The sequence below is a fragment of the Periplaneta americana genome, chromosome 12, assembly GCF_040183065.1.
Source record: "Periplaneta americana isolate PAMFEO1 chromosome 12, P.americana_PAMFEO1_priV1, whole genome shotgun sequence".
NCBI lineage: Eukaryota > Metazoa > Arthropoda > Insecta > Blattodea > Blattidae > Periplaneta > Periplaneta americana.
The window spans coordinates 14,749,632-14,767,125 of record NC_091128.1 but is presented as its reverse complement, the minus strand read 5'-3'; positions in this window follow the sequence as shown (position 1 = coordinate 14,767,125).

The window sequence follows — 17,494 nt, the reverse complement described above, 5'->3', positions numbered from 1 at the left end:
TCTACATGGTCACAATCGCGCACTCTGCACGTAAGATATTGTTTGTGCAAATTTCTGCGTATGCCGAACCGTTGTCACCTAAAGCATCGCATTGGAATCGTATCCGACATAGATGTATTCTGGCAAAAGAGACGTTTGAAAGGTGAGAAAGATTGTGCTCAGGAGTACAGTCCATCCGCCGTCCCGCTTACGCAGTAAATGGTAGCCTTAGACACGTACTGTTCTGCCAGCTATAATTGCGTCACTTCGTCCGACATACTATCTATAGAATCCGTATGCACAACTCCTTGGGTGGTGTTCAGCGAGTAGTGTCGCTAAACTCTGATAGGGTATGATCCCAGTAACTTTGCTTTCAACTGTGTCTTACTCTGTTTTGATGATGCAGTCTCGACAAGGAGACTGCCATTGCGGAGTCGATTTTCATATCTGACCTTGCAAACGAGTCCATCGAGCGTGCGTCTCACGTAAAATGGACTGATAATTTTCATAGTTTTTCCCGTTCCATCCAAGGTGATACTAATAAACTTCGGAGGTGGCACTTTTACTGTTATTTTCTCAGAGTCCACGTCCACTGTAATGTTTGTCATATTACGACCAGTTGTACTGTCTTTTGCTAACTACTGTTTCTTTTGTTTCTGTGGGGGAGATTAGGAAGGATCCCCGCTGGTGAGACGGGAGTTATACGCCTAAGAACCTTAATCTAAGAATGAATATAAATAACTAGAAGAGGACGAAGTATGTAGCCTCATCAGGCATTCGTAACAAATCCCGTCATGTAGGCGCACGTGGCAAAGAACTAACAGCGGGGATTGAAAGGTGAGAATGGCTGTGGTGGGAGTTCCCCGAGCAATAGTGGTCGGCAGAGAGATATATAGTGATGAAAAGAGACGAGAAAATCAAAAGGTTTTGGGTGGTGGTAAGTCGATAAATGGGCGAAAACAAGGGCACGAGAGCCACCATTGCACCTCCCGGTCACCAACTTGGAGGAACCTGCTTCCACCGGCAGAGCAATGCAAACAGTCTATAATTGTACCTATTTTTAAGAAGGGGGACAAGACTAACAGTAGTAACTTTCAAGGAATATCACTTTTGTTGACGTCATACAAAATTTTGTCCATTATTCTTTTGAGAAGATGAACTCTGTACGTACATGAAATTATTGGGGATAATCAGTGTGGTTTTAAGCGTAACAGACCGACTACTGATCAAATGTTTTGTATTCAAGAGATATTGGAGAAAAATTGGGAGTATGAGGGGGTAGAATACAAATGATGGATACCACTGGTGCGAGCCTGGTACTAGTCAGAAATGTGGCATTATAGTGGGCGTGGCTAAAGTGTGATATCATAGAGCGTGGCTTAAAGTGTGACGTCATATGTGGGCGTGGCAAAGTGACGTCATAAAGGGGCGTGGCTAAAGTGTGACGTCATAATTGGCGTGACTAATTGTGATGTCATAGTGTGTGTCACTAAAGTATGACATCATAATGTCCAAGGTTAAATTTTGACTTCATAAGATATGTGTTCAATGGTGACGTCGTAGACTTGGGGGGCGTGAATTTGAAATACACAACTGCAGGCATGTTTTGTATATATAATTGAAGTTGGAAGGGAGTTATTGATGAAGCAATAATTTGAAATACACAAGTTCATACATGTTTATATATTTAATTGTAGTTGATAGTGTGAATGAGGGTGGGGTATTTGAAATACGCAAGTTAATACGTGTTTGTAGAATAGTGTAGTGTTGGGGAGGGTGATGCACAAGTATAGATATGTTTGTTTCGCTGGCATAATAACTTTTTCAGCGCGGAGACAGAGGTTTAATATTTATCGTGTTTGGAAAAAGGAAAGTGATATGTGGATGGTAATTTAATTGATTGATGAATATTAATAGGGAATGGGGATTGGGTATTGGAAATTCGCAAATATTAATGAAATTGGAATGATGGAGTTATTAATGGCGTAAAAACATTTCAACCCGATTTGTAACTGGGTGTGATGAGAGGAAGTAAACATGTTTTGATTACGTGTGCATGTGCTAATAGCGAACACCTGCTATGTTTTGCAAATATTACGCAAGCTCGCAACACCGATGACGCGAATTGCTGAGTAATATGCATGTGCTCATAGCGAACACCTGCTATGTTGTGCAAGCTTGCGAATTAAACACAGGTGACGCAATTACTGAGTAATGCGTACTACTGCTACTACTACTACTACTACTACTGTTATTATTATTATTATTATTATTATTATTATTATTATTATTATTAGCGCAGAAGAGGAAATAGAAAAGTTCAGACATGTTTGTATATGTAATTGATAGATTGTGGGATTGTGAGTTTGGGGTGGGGGATTTGAAAAACACTCTGAACTTTGTCATTGTGGATGGGGGATGGTATGTTGTTTGGAAAAGAAAACAAAACAAAATAAAATTATATGTATATATTGGTTCAAATATAAATACAATGCAATGATTATTCAAATATATTTTCAATTAATTAATCCCAATTTTGATTATGTTTCCACCAAAATTGAATAACTTTTACATTTTGAAATTTGCATTCAACATTATTGTCTCTGCAGTTATAGTAGCACATGTTCCTTTTTTAAATATCTTTTTTAACATACAGAAGTAAAGACATCAATTTATTCCTAATTATACACATAACTATTGACAAATTTTCCCAAGAAATATTTCTTTTCCACACTTTGTGTGTAAACACACTCATAATCATGTGTGATACCCTTTTAAATTGATTCGACATCACTGTCATTATCATAACCACTATTCCACAATAGTCCAGAGTGATATGTTGTCAATCAATGCGATGAGTTTGACGGCACCGAGTGAGGGGGTGGTTAGAACAGAAAAACAGCATCCTTGCCGCAAATTCCCGTGGAGATGGCGAGTTCTTTTAAAATCAAGTTGTTTGTCCCAGCTTCTTGGAAACCTTGAACATCAATTATCATAACGGACGACCTGACACAGAATAAAAGCGGTGTAGGTTCATACCTAATATAAATCGTATAATACCGGAAAAAATAACACATATTTACAATTTTCTACACCACTGTTTACACCAGGATTTTTAGATGTGTATAGTTCACAGGACACTAATATAGAAAAAGGCAATATGCAGTTGTGTGTGCTGCTATATATACACTTGTAAATATATGAATATCGTACAATTATCAGTTCTAATTGGGCATTTATTATGATATTTGTAAAATTTACGGTTGATTTGAGTACATCACCCTCATCAATCCAACTATTCTTTGAGTTAGGAAAATCATAACAGTTTACATACACCTTTCCATCCTTCTCCCCCAAAATTTTTTTAACCAAATAAACGTCTGGAAAATTTGTCTTCCGAAGATCCTCGTTGTACAACGCTCCTAAAATAGGTGCACCTTCTAGATCATGAAGTATGTAACTCGTTCGCTGAGTCTTTTGTACTTTTTTTTCACTTGGAATATTTCAGTATTCCATGATGGTAGGTAGCCCTTGGTAAACAGCTTCTTGTACTGTTATTGTAAGTTATCTTGAACCTTACATCCCCTAAGGGCTTGTACTACGATCGCCTGTTAAACCTCCAGATACGTATTCTCAAGTTTGGCAATCTCGAAGTTAAATATTTTGTTCTGTACTACCAGTGGATATTAACTGCAGGATTGTTATCCGGAAGATGTAGTAAAATTTTTATTAGGTTGGCAATGAAGTTCCTGAAAATATTGTAAATTTTATTTACTAACAGCAATGTAATTTTATTCTTCCAACAATAACTCTCCACACAGTAACACAGTATTCGTTAGTGCACTCCACTGACGATAATGACAATTTACTTGGAATATTACGAACAACAATGAACTGTTAATCTTAACTAATATTTACAAAGCACTATTTACAAATCAGAACTGTCAGTTCTCAGTTCACATTTCTTCTAGCTCAGTCACTCGAGTTCACAGTATCTCGAACCACAGACCTTCAGAGACAGTCCACTGTACTCGAACTCAGGTCCCTCCAACTGCGGTCCACTGCACTCGAACTCAGGCCCTCGGATGCTGACACAGTTGCGGACGCACACTCAAGTCGAACTCCGGTACACAAGACGGGCTGGCTTCCTCTGTTCACTGGCTTACTGACTGAACTAATCATGAATCACACACACTGTCCGAGTTCACTCGTGTTTCTCCTTTTATAACCACAGCGACGTAGCCTGGAAAGTTCCACGCGTGTCCAGAGATAGCACTCCAGAGAACAATCCAGATCCCTCTCCTCTCTGCCAGCACCAGATGAGCGCGCAAACTCCCTCGCCGCGTAGGCCCTTTCCCCTCTCTTCTCTCCGCCGCGCGCCGTCCCTCAGTGCTCCGTGGAGCCCGTGTCGACCCACGCGCGATCTGCTCTCTTGCGGGACGCTGGTCGTGAGTTCGAATCCCACGTCGCTGTCACAATATAGTGAAATTTATTGTGGTGGTATACATTTCCCCACGAATTTCAAGTTTATGTTCCGTGTTTATATGGTACTATTTATTTTGAGGTTTTATTGTAAGCATTATTGTTATTATAATACTGGAGCTCCAGTCAAGAAAGAACAGAGTGAGGAACAGAAAATTACACATATGAAGAAACTTTACATGGAAGTAAAAGGTTATGTTTCTTTCCGAATAGCTTAGTAATAATTCCTACTATATGATAGTATTATGGTTTTAATATTAGGCCTAAACAGGAGGGGTGCGGATTCCAGCAAAAATGCGTTCTTCTCCATAATCAATGCTGTAATCATTGTTTCATTCATGTATAACTGCAGAAGATGTGTAGGTGGCAATTATTTTTGTATTATGATTAATATTAGTGTGCTTCTAGTTTGTTGTGTAGGCTACCCTACATTATTAGTGAATATTTCGGTATTTTTTTTAGAAATAGTGCCTACTTCACGGACGTAGGCTTCAAATCCTGGGGCGAAGGCACATTAACTCTTTTAAAAAAGAAAAGTTCACTGATACTGATAATAATGAATAATGTCTTTGACCTGGGGTTTCTAACCGACATTAGTAAAGCAAGGTACTGGTATACTGTCTCTAGCATATTACCTATATTTCAATATGTTAGGCCTACGTATTTTTACTGGTAATAAATAAGCGGATATTTTGTATTAGGCCTATAATGCCATTTAGATCACAGATAACATAATTTTTTTAAAGAACAGCATGAGGTGGAGAGACGTTTCCATTAAAATGCAATATCTGTTATTGTTACCAGTTCCACTATAGTGACTCACTGTAATGCACATTCGATACCTCGTAAAATAACATAGAAGCAGCAGATATTAAGTTTTTTTCCCAAAGTTTTTATGTAGAGTCAGATGTTTGATATTGTACTGATAATCGTCCATTAAAAGCTTTTGCCTATTTAGGTATAGAAACTTAGATATGGGAAAAAGATAAATACAGTATATTGTCTAATGTTGTACGTTGCACATGGAATTAACCTAGTTTTTCTTCCTTTTCATTAATATAGGATGAAGCATGGGAAGAATATAGTAACATCAGCACAAATGCAAGGACCTGAAAACAGCTGAGAAGCAAATTTGAATTCTTGGAAAAGAACACAAAGAAAATTGCTGCTGCAGACACACAACGCAGGCTACAAACAGGTGGAGGCCCTCCAACTGAAGCAAAACCAAATCCAAACTTAGCGAAGGTAAGTGATTTAATTCTCCTATCAACTGAGGGTCTTCGCAGTGTTCTTGATTCATATTCAATTTATAAGTTAACTTATATGTTATACAAATTATTAAATAAAAAGCAGAGAAAATTGTGTAACACTGATTTTGAAGAAAAAAAAAACATTATAGTTTGAATTCTTTTTCTTTTTATTTATTTATTCATTCACTCATTTATTTACTTACTTTTGTTACAGCTGAAGTACCGGTAGTAACTAAATCAAGTTCCACTGATACTAGTACAGCTAATAAAACGAATGAGGTTAGTGTGTAAGGAATTAAGAGCCAGAGAAAGAGATGATGAGCTTTAGAGATAAAAAAATACTAGATTTTTTAAAATGGTTATACAAATTTAATTTAATGTTGGTATTACATTATACAGTAATCCTATTATTTCCTTTTTATTTACAGTACCATTCAGGCTCACAGTGCAATTCTTTCGTTTTTGAAGTGAAACTGGACATCCCAACAATATCTCCAGGTAATTTGATTTATACTACAAAACATTCTTTCACAGTCTATGAATGATGCTTACTTTTCCAATCTGAAATAGCTATAACAAGTAAACACATTTTCAGCCAATACGTTGAAACTAAAACTAACACACATACTATATGAAATCTACAGCAAGCAGTAGATAAATTAGATGCAAAAGTTAAAAAAAAAATTAAGTTAAAATATAAATTGTATATAATAATGAAATGGTCACAAGAAATGGATGTCATAAAAATTAAACATCATTATATTATAATATTATGTGGGATTTGAGTGGGAATTTGGAATTTATAAATGTAGGCCTAAAAATAGAAAGTACACTAAACTGAAAAATTTATTTTGAGATTTCTCTGTAATGGGTTTGTAATCAGATTAGGTCACATTATGTTAAGTTGTATTTCAATTTTACTGTGAGGATTCTCACTTTGAAACTTGTGAATGATCTCTTGTGTGCAGAAGAACTGAAAAATATCTTTTCACGAGATAAAACAGAAACTGACTACACTCTATTTACAATAGAACTATTTGCTTGGTTTTTCTCGCTCCTTTTTATTGCAGCTTCACTTTCTTATTGTGAAAAATGAGTTTCGATTAATAGCACGTTAGAAAATACAATACTGTTACAGCTGCTGACTTTGAAGTGTCCACACATTTATGATAAAACATCATCTCCAGAATTCAGTACCTTAAGAATTAATTCCACACTTAAAATATTACAGAGTCAACTGGTGCAGCAGATGAAGGTCTTCCACTGTACGGGTGTCTTCACAGTGTAATGAATGTAAGTTTTAAGTGAAATTACTGGTTTATTCCGTGTAGGTAGTGTAGGCTAAACCCAGAAAGGTCTGAATATAAGCATATATCCCTCTCTTAAATATTTCAGCTGATAATGTGATAATAACTGATCGAGTTACACCCCAACGATGCTTAAAGAAGAAGAAGAAGAAGAAAAAACAAGCCTCTGAGGAATGCATTAGCCACATTGAAAAATTCTTCTCCATCTGTGAACTGTAAGTTTAAAGTTGACTTAATTATACTTGAGATGTTAGAAATGCATGAACTTCAGTACTATTACAGTGATTTCTTAAAAAAATGCATTAGTTGAAAGTTGGATGCTAACATTATAACAAACAATGATTTGAAATAAAAGCAAGTCATGTCCTCATGTTTGGAAAGAGATGGGATTTGGAATATCAAAAGCAACATTTGCAGTTTTTACATTACTTTTTCCCCCTCTTTAGTGGGTGGTCCATCTACATGGACATCTTCAATTAGTGGCAAAACGTAAATGCTACATTAATCACCCATTCTTTTTATTTTAACAAAAAATATGCTTAATTTTGTTCACCAGATTTGTTTTACCTGGATGACTGGGAGATTACTTTTTCTCATCTTTCTACTGGAGCGATATCTCTTGCAGCTGTTCTTCACCCCTGTGGTCTCTGTTCTCTGCTTTATCTGCCAGTCTTCAGGTTTAGGTTCGGGCTCAGGTGATAATTATAAGCTAATGTAAGGTTTGTGGTTGGTTTCAAGTCTGGTTTAGATCAAGCCGAGATGGAACTGACCTAAGAATTATGGCCCATGCAGATCTCTAACAAATCGGGCTTATAGCCAAAGTTGGTTCTGCCTACAGTTTTCTAGGCCTATAATAAAATTATGTTCCAAGTTTTGTGTATTTGCATATGTATTTGTGTTGTGTTTAATTACAGTTACTATGTACTCTTATGTATTAGCCTATATGGGTAATTCCACGAAAACCATGACATCAGATATCACACACGAAGTTGTTGTTTTAAAGTCTTTATTATTTTTACATCTGAGAGTGATGAATGGACAAAACCGAGGTACAGAAGAGAACTTGTTTCCGTTTATAGTTTCTTCTGAATGTGAGCGGGAAGTTAGAGCATACTATTCCTACAAGCGAAGCAACTGCAGTGAACTTTGGGCTGCCTTATCTCATCAGTCTGTGAATGATCTTAACAGTGTGTGGTTTGGTAGAACGTATACCTTCGCGAAAGAGGATGAAGCAAGTATAATACATTGCTTCATTCGATAGTTTTAACTTTTGTTATGAGGTCATCTAAATCAGCTCAAGTTTATGTCCCATTCGTTACCAAATGTTTGAATTTATTTAGTTTCAAGCCATACTATTGCAAACTAGCCAATGAAAAAACATATTCTCTTTCAATATTCCATGATGAACACCATGAACCTTCAAGACTTTAATTAAATTCAAAACAATATTTTTAATCGTGGTAACAGACGAGATATGTTGTGGTAACAGAAGGGACAAGAATAACTGTCCCATCCGTTACTTGTCCGTAATCATGAAGCTCAACCGTGAATTCGCTATTATTGTTATTATTATTACTAGTATCAACAGCATTATTTTTATTAACATCATCATCATCATCATCATAGTCATCCATATAGTTAGTTAAAGTGTATATTGCAGGTTAATAGTACTTTAACAACATGGCAAATATGTCTCCAGCCGAGAAAATGAAGCGGTATAGAGAATGCCTGAAACAGTCGGAGAATTATGAAGATGCTAAAATTAAGGACGCAAGAAGGAAAAAACATGTACGGGCTCTGAAGAAGACAACTGTGACACCGAAGGATATGAGAAAGGAAAGAAAATATGATCGTGAACGGAAACGTGTCTACCAGTAAAAATTGAATAGCCTGAATCCAAGTGAAGAACCAACTTGTTCAAGTATTCTGTTTCTAACACTAGGGCTAAAGCTGTCCATCGTGCTCTCCAGAATCTGCCTCAAAGTCCAAGAAGGCATTATGAGGTTGTGGGTGCATTAGCGAGAACCTGTGAATTATGGATAAAGGAAAGCAACATATCTGTAATAGGCCTGTCAAAGATGTCGAAGATGATGCAATTAATTTTTATTGCAGGGAAGATATCAGCAGACAGGCTTCCAGAAGGAAAGACTGTTTAACAATTTACACAGATACTGGGAAGGTAAAAATGCAGAAACAACATCTTGTGATGACCATTAAAGAAGCTTATAACCTATTCGTTGCAGGAACAGAGACAAAATAACAAGACTTTCAAAATTTGCACCGCTTCGTCCCAAATATGTTCTTCGTGTACACTTAACACCACACAATATCTGTGAGTGTATGTATCACTGTAATGCCGTATATTTTAGTCAGAAACTTTGTCTCCTACAATGAATACTGTTCGAGCTCAGTAGTTTGTGATGTAGCAAACGAAAAGTGTATGTATGTATGTACAAATATTACTAACAAATATGGAGACTACGATAACTTGGACAAACGATTAGAAATTAAGGAGGAAGATTTAAAGAAACAGGTTACATATAAACAATGGGCACATGCAAATGGAAAAATATAAGAAATTGAAATCAGTAGTCAAATTGCAGAAGATGTGCAAGAATTGAAAGAGCAGACACCAACCCTCCTGATAATTGCTTCATCACAAGGCAACAAAGTGCATTTTTTAATGAAGTAAGACAAGCTTCATCTGAAGTGTGCTACCAGTGGACTTTTCGGAGAACTATTCCGCTATATTTCAAAATGAAATACAGGCTGCCCATTGGAATAAGAAGCAAATTACAGTTTTCACAGCAGTGGCATGGTTTGGCAATGAACCTTGTAATTATGCCTTCACGCGTGATAAATATGCTCTCTTTGCTTTCTTAGACGAAATTTTTAGAGACATAAAAATAATCATCCAAATGTGAAATACCTACACGTATTTTCTGATAGGGCTGCCTCTCAATTCAAGCAGAGATTTAATTTCATGAACATATCATTTGTAGAAGAATTTTATGGGATACAATTGTCCTGGCCTTTTTTTCTCCTCGAGCCTTGGGAAAGAAGCTGTAGATTGTGTATGGGCAACTATTAAAATGCTTATTTGGACTCGGGTGAAAATAGGAAAATACACAGTTCAAGATGCATAATTATTTGTCGAATATGCTGCAACTTCTTCCGTCAAGATAATTTTGATTACAGACGAAACAGTGAAACATCATGCGGATATGTTGAACGAGCATTGAAACAACACAGCGTCCCTTCCAGAGACACAAAAAATGCATTCCATAATTGGAGTATCTCCATACAAAATCAAATGGAAATATTACCCTTACAGCTCTGATGATCATGAATTTACATTAAAAAACCAAATCTTCAAGTACAAAATAAAAATAGAGCTATTAAATGCATTTTATGGTATGTATGTTCAATCTGATTTTTTTTTACTCTTTGTTTTATTTGTACTTGCATCAATCAACAGTTTTGGTATTACAACGGTAAATGATTACGTTGTACAATATGCGACATTATAGACCTACTAAATTGTATTATTTTGTTGTTATAAGAGATATGCTAAAGTAATATGTGCAGATATAATGTCTATTAATTGTTTAAAACTTTTTATAATAGTTCACTGTTTTATTCAGTTGTTCTTTCCATTCATTACATGACACATTCAGAAAATGTCCCGTCCGTTACCTGTATGTCCCGTCTGTTACCCATTTTTAGACAATTCCTCTCAATACACAATTCATATTACACAAAATTTGAATGCACCCATGAATAGCTGTGTACGCTCGCAGTATTTGGTAATATTGTGGTATTTTTGTATGCCATAGCAGGACAGAGATTGTATGGAGTTTGTGTTCATTGTATATACTGTGTCATTTTTGTGTCCCGTCTGTTACCTTTATTTAAACAGTTATAACTGTTATCAAATATTTTATAATTTGCTTTTTCACAGAAATAATATCAGCTTATAACCTGATGCAGGCATTCTGACTTTTATTTTGTATATTAAATAATTTCCGTACGAAATAAATATATATATATATATATATATATATATATATATATATTATACTGAACAATTTGTATGATTGTCCCGTCCATTACCGTGGAATTACCCATATATTATTAGTTTGTAAATATGACATGTACCATAGCATATATAATGAGACAGTGGATGTAATAAATGATTATGCTTATTGTGTCTCCTGAAAAATGTTGTGTTACTATATTTTGTTTATGTTGTTGTTGTTTCCTAATGCCAGGCGTTTGACAATAAAGTCATTTGACCTCTTGCACTCCAATATTTTTCAAAGATATTATCAGGACCAGCCACTGAAGCACAGATTTTGAGGTGTTCCGAATCCATTTCTTGGTTTGAGTTGCATAATGGGCAGTTAGGGGACTAATATATTCCAATTCTATGCAGGTGTTTGGCCAAACAATCATGGCCTGTTGCCAATCTAAATGCAGCTACAGACGATTTTCGTGGTAAAACGGGAATTAACTGTGGATTTTGATGCAGAGAGTTCCAATTTTTCCCTTGGGATTGAGTTATCAAATTTTGTTTGCTGAAGTCTAAGTATGTAGATTAATAAATCTCTTCACGAGTAATACGTAGATTTAGTAACAGGTCTGTAAGTAGCAGTGCTGCCCTTCTTTGCTAAAGCATCTGCATTCTCGTTTCCCAGGATTCCACAATGGGATGGTATCCATTGGAATACAATTCTTTTGTTTATACAAAATAAATAAATTTCAAATTTAATTGCAGCTATAGTGCATCTTTATTGTTTTAAGTATACATTCAGAATACCTGAATACAATTATTGTGGCTCCTGAAAAATGTTGTTTTACTATATTTGCTTATGTAAAATAAACTGGAATTGCAGCTACAGTGCATCTTTTTTGTTTTAAGTACATATGCAGAGTACTTGATTATGATTGTTTCTCCTGAAAAATGTTGTTTTACTATATTTTGTTTATGCATTATGAATTGCAGCTACAGTGCATTTTTATTGTTTTAACAGCCTACACATGCAGAGTACCTGGTCATAATTTTTAAAATGTATTTATCAAATCTTTGTGTTTACATGGCACATTTGAATCATCCTAGCCTGTTACAAGATCACTGCAAGGGATCCAAGCAATAAAATATATATTTAAAAAGTAACAATATGAATATTTTTGCATACTAGGCCTAGTATGAATGAAAGAGCTCCCTTGCAAAACGTAAATGCCAATTCCAAAACTTTCAGGAAATAAAGAAAAACTGTCACGTCTAAAATTCAATAAATTGTTTTAGAAACTTTAAATCAACTTAAACAATTTGAAATTTCTGATGCAACGATTGATACATATGTTCTCGTATGTTAAAATCATCCTTAGCTATAATTAGTAATCATTTGTACCCAAGAAACTTATATTGTAAATGATTTCCTATGTTTTCGTATCATTTATCTTAATGTTTTTTTTTCTTTCAAATTGTCACACAATTCTTTTTAATGATTATTCTTCATGAAATGATAAGTAGGCTGATCTATCGAACCCTTATTTAGGACGGCTTTTGTTAACCCAGATAAGACTGACGTCCTATATATAGGACACCGGACGTTTTATTTTTTTAACATTGTTGTGTAAGATTTTCATAGTCGGCAATCATGATACCATAATCCTTATGTGTTATAAATTGCCTCCAATTTTTTTCCTTACGTTCAGTCTGTCATAGTCATTGTTGTTAACATATTTGTGTTAGTCATGGCTGTGGAGCAGAACATGTTGTTCTTGAAGTCGGTATATATCACATGCTATAGATATAATGCTTTTGATATTGATAGGGCATACTCGTATGATGTACTTCGTATATAATAATTCATAATTAGATTCAATTTTTTATTTAGTGTTATGCCATATTATGGTAAAGTTAGGCGTACTACATGTAGTACGTCAGTCATAAGAGGGGACATTTCGTGAGACTGATGGTACTCATGTTATTATAGGGGGTTTTCACTAAATAAAGGCTTACAAATGATTTAGGACGACCAAGTTGCTACACCTAAGTGCAATTACATTTCCATCACCATTTTATCATCAAAAAATGCGTGTGGTAACGTAACTGATGAGGATTCTGGTGATGAAAATAACCCTACAATTGACAATATGCCTGGTAGCCAGTTGCGAGCTGAGACAGAAGTAACTCTTAATACACAAGGAAAGGGAATGGATGATTATGATGACGAAAGTCATAATGGTGATGATGGACATAGTAAAGGCGATGGTGAGAATGGCAGTAGAATTACTAGTGATTCAGCAACTGATATACAGATGAAGAGAAAGAATAATAAATTTCAATTGGAAAGAAGTTGACATACAGCAGGGAAATACTATATTTTTCAATTTCCGTGCACACAGTTTCAAGATACTCCAGAAATTTGAAGAAGAAAATATCAGTGAAATAGCCCAATATCATATATTAGTACATACAACAAAAATATGGGTGGACCAAAACATCAATCTGTACAAAACATCTATTAGAAGCAAGAAATGGTACTTTGGTCTGCATTGACGTAGCAGACCAAAATGCATGGCAGCTATACAAGACAAACTCCAACGAAAATCTCGATCATCTTCCATTTCGCAAACGTCTTGTCTTATCTCTTCTCGAATCCACTGCTCGACATGTACAGTCAAGCGGTCACTGCACTCTCGGGTTATCGCCTCTTACCCGCAGGTGCATTTGGGCTGCTGGCGGGTATGCTCTCTACCTATTCCTGCTGCACTTACCCTTTACCCATTTCAGCGAATGCTGACAACCACTAAGACTGAGCAAAAAGATTCAAGGTTTGATGGAAGTAATCATTTTGTGGTATCTCAAGAAAAACAAACTCGATGCAGACAGTGTCACACAAAGACAACAATAATATGTATGAAGTGTGATGTTGGTGTACATGTAAAATGTTTTATCACGTATCACACGCCATAAACATTCTCGAAAAATACAATAATTTTATTGTGTGTCAGTGATATTATAATTTTGTGTTAATTTGATGTATTGTTAGGCTAACCAATTTATATATATTAGTGCTAAAACGACTTATGTCATATAATGTTTTTGCATGGGGATATGACTGACGTCCTGTATATAGGACACTGAAAATCTCGGATACTATCAACATAAAAAATTTAAAAACAGCTTTGTTATGTTATGTCAATTACAATTAAATAATTCATACAAAAAAATCGTATAATTCAGTCTTATCTGGGTTAATACAAATTTATTATTAGCAAGCATATCTTAAAAGTCTGATTAGTGAAATATGTTAGGCCTATTCCTAATGGTGAGCGATATATGCAATGAAGGGGAAGGGAACTGGCCACCCTACAACATTATCTTCTGACAGTTGCCTTATTGGTGTTCCAATCTATCTTCCGACAGTTGACTAAACAACTAGCAGACACAAAATGAAACAGTTCTAGGAAAACTTTAATCAAAACCTATAATATGTACATAAAACCTGTATTAAAATACTATTTATTAGTATTCATAACAGCATCAAAAGAGAGAGAGAATCCCTTGAAAAAAAAAATCAAGCCTTGCGCTTAATAAATGACGCACATAAAACTACTCCCAATGAAGCATTACAAGTCATCACTTCAATTAAACCAAGCAGCAAGTGCAGCACTAGCTCGATTGATAACAGTTCCTGCTGTAACTTTGTCAATGTTATCCGAGTGGCATGGAACCTCAATGCCAGTAGTAGTTGGTCCATTGGAGGTAAGGCATTATTTCTGGAAAAATGTACAAATAATGAGATATGGTTACACCTTCACTGGTAAATCTTTACAATAGCGTTACCAAAACAAGGCAAATAGCAAGGACTCCCTACAGGATAGCCTAGAAGAGAGAGGTTTGGATGTAGTAGTGACTTTTTTTTTAAGACAATTGTGAGTATAGCCTATGCAAAGAATACTAAACTAACCTGTCACTAACTCGATCTTACGAAAAATTAATTTTCTCTGTAATAAGGAAACACAGTAATGAGATGAATGTGCTGCCTCTCCCTGCCGCCTACCCCTTTCATCTCGACAGAGCGATCCCGCCTACCTGTACCTCTCTACTGGCCTCCACTTTCACAGTAACTTTCCACCTTTATTTGGGAAATTGGTGTCGGTCCTCAATTTTTCTTTGTTTATGGTACATATGACTTGACTGGAAGCCAAAAACGTGAACATATTTTTACCTTAAAGTGGTAACGCAAGTGCGAAGAAATCACAGTTACCATATAAAGTATTTGGATATATTATATATTATTTTTTATGTAAACGTATTTTGAAACTGTTATTATTATAGGTTGCCATATATTATTGTATCAATCACCTTAATACCTAGTGAGGGCAACAGAACACCTGCATGAAGGCAACATTCTAACCTCACTTCTGCTGTATTACAGGTTACTGTACTTCAAAATAATTATTATAATGCTATTATACAAAATATTAATGCAATACCGATATAGTGTAGCTTATTAGTAACCGTGTACTTACCGATCTGTGTTATGTTTCAGTTGATCATTGATTTTATGTAGTAGGTTTCGTTATTCGAATCCGTCTCAAAAATTTCTCGTCATCCCACTCTTCAAAATGATTTCGACGCAGCTTAATTCGTTTTGCTCTTCTGACGTCACGTAGCATCTGCTTCAGAACTTCATCATCAGAATCAGTCTCAAAATTAAATTGATCCATAAAATCACCAACTGTACGGCGTGCAGCCATCTTGATTTCAACACCGAGTTCCAACCTCCGGATAACGCCTATCTGACACTCTGCCTTCCGGATTGCTAATCTGGAAGTTTAGCCTCCAGATTGCACATAACCGAAAGTAAAATACAACCCAACTTTCGGATAAATATACCATCTGCCGGATAAGTCTAAACCAGAACTTTATCCGACAGTCGTAGTACAGACCCTAAGTCTGTCTTTCGACCTGCTCGGTACGGAATGTACTCATCAACGTAAAGGCACGGCAAGGATGCCCCTCCCTCGGGTTACTCAAGTTCACAGTATATCCACAGTCTAATAGATTAGACTGTGTGTATTAGACTGTGGTATATCGAACCGAAGTCTTCCAGAGACAGTCCACTGCACTCGAACTCAGGACTTCCGGGGACAGTCCACTGCACTGCGTTGCTTCCGCCTGGACCCTCGCACAGTAGCGGACACACGCTCAAGTCGAACTCCGGTCTCGAAGCTGGCTTCATTGCTACACAAGACTGACTGGTTTGCTGTCTAAAACCTGACAACTGGCTTCTCCTCGAGTCCTGTATTTATTAGTAAACCATAGTTTCGAGAAACTACGATGCTCGTTTTTTCAACTTCTAGAGACTTCTGTTCTCGCTGCTTCTTCCTGGACGATTCTGTTCGGGAGGTTTCGTCCCCCCCCCCCTTCACCTCGCACAACGAAGCACCAGCAGCTTTGCTTCCCCCTTTGCCTCGCGCCGCAGTGCACCACCCCTTGCTCTCTCGACATGCAGACGTTCCTCTTACGTCCGTCTTCTCGCGCGCCCCGCCCTCTGCGGGACGCGTGGTCGAGTCTCGACGTGGCTGTCACAATAACTTACACCTACAATAAAATTGATAAGTACATATTCTTATAACAATATTTTACAGGCTTATTATTTGAATTAATTTTAATTTAAAATTATGCATAATCCATTACTGCCATCATAGTCATCGTCTTCAACGCTTGGTCCAAAATTAATTATTACAGTATTTCATCAATGGCATCATCCATTCGGAATTATCTTCTTATTCGTAGGTACTACTTTCTCAAAAATATAGAATTTTTCTATTCTATCCCGAATGACATGTTGATCGAAGTCGTTCACTTCAACTTTACACAAGTCCTAATTCTGGAATGAAATAATATGTTTTGCAGAAAAGGACAACAAAATAATAACTCACAACAGTAATTCATTATCTCGCTCACAGTACACACACTATTGCACACAACTATTATAGCAAGAATTTCTAAACATTACATACCTATTCTTTCTCGGAGTAGTGTGAGGTTCATTCGGTTGTAATTCAATATTATTCTTAATTCTCTTCACGGAACTATTCCTTTTGCCAGAGTATTTAGCCGCTCTGTCATATTCCTTATCAAGAGGTTCCAGCAAACATGTGTTTAATTTTTCCTCCTCGCAACACTTAATTATATTTGCGATAATTTCTCTTTCTCCGTTGTGGATAACAGCGTTACTTTTTCTCCGCGGTGGTGTGATTTCACCTGTGGTTGCTATCCATGTTAACACTAATGGTACGCAGTGAAGGAAATAGCTCTATGTTTCTTGACAAGAGATTACTGTATGATACGGAGCATGCGCAAAGAACTCAGTTGGCTCAATCCACGTTACGCTCTTCCTTCTCTCTGCCCCTCTGACCCCGCTCAGAAAGTTCAAGATAACTTGCAATAAC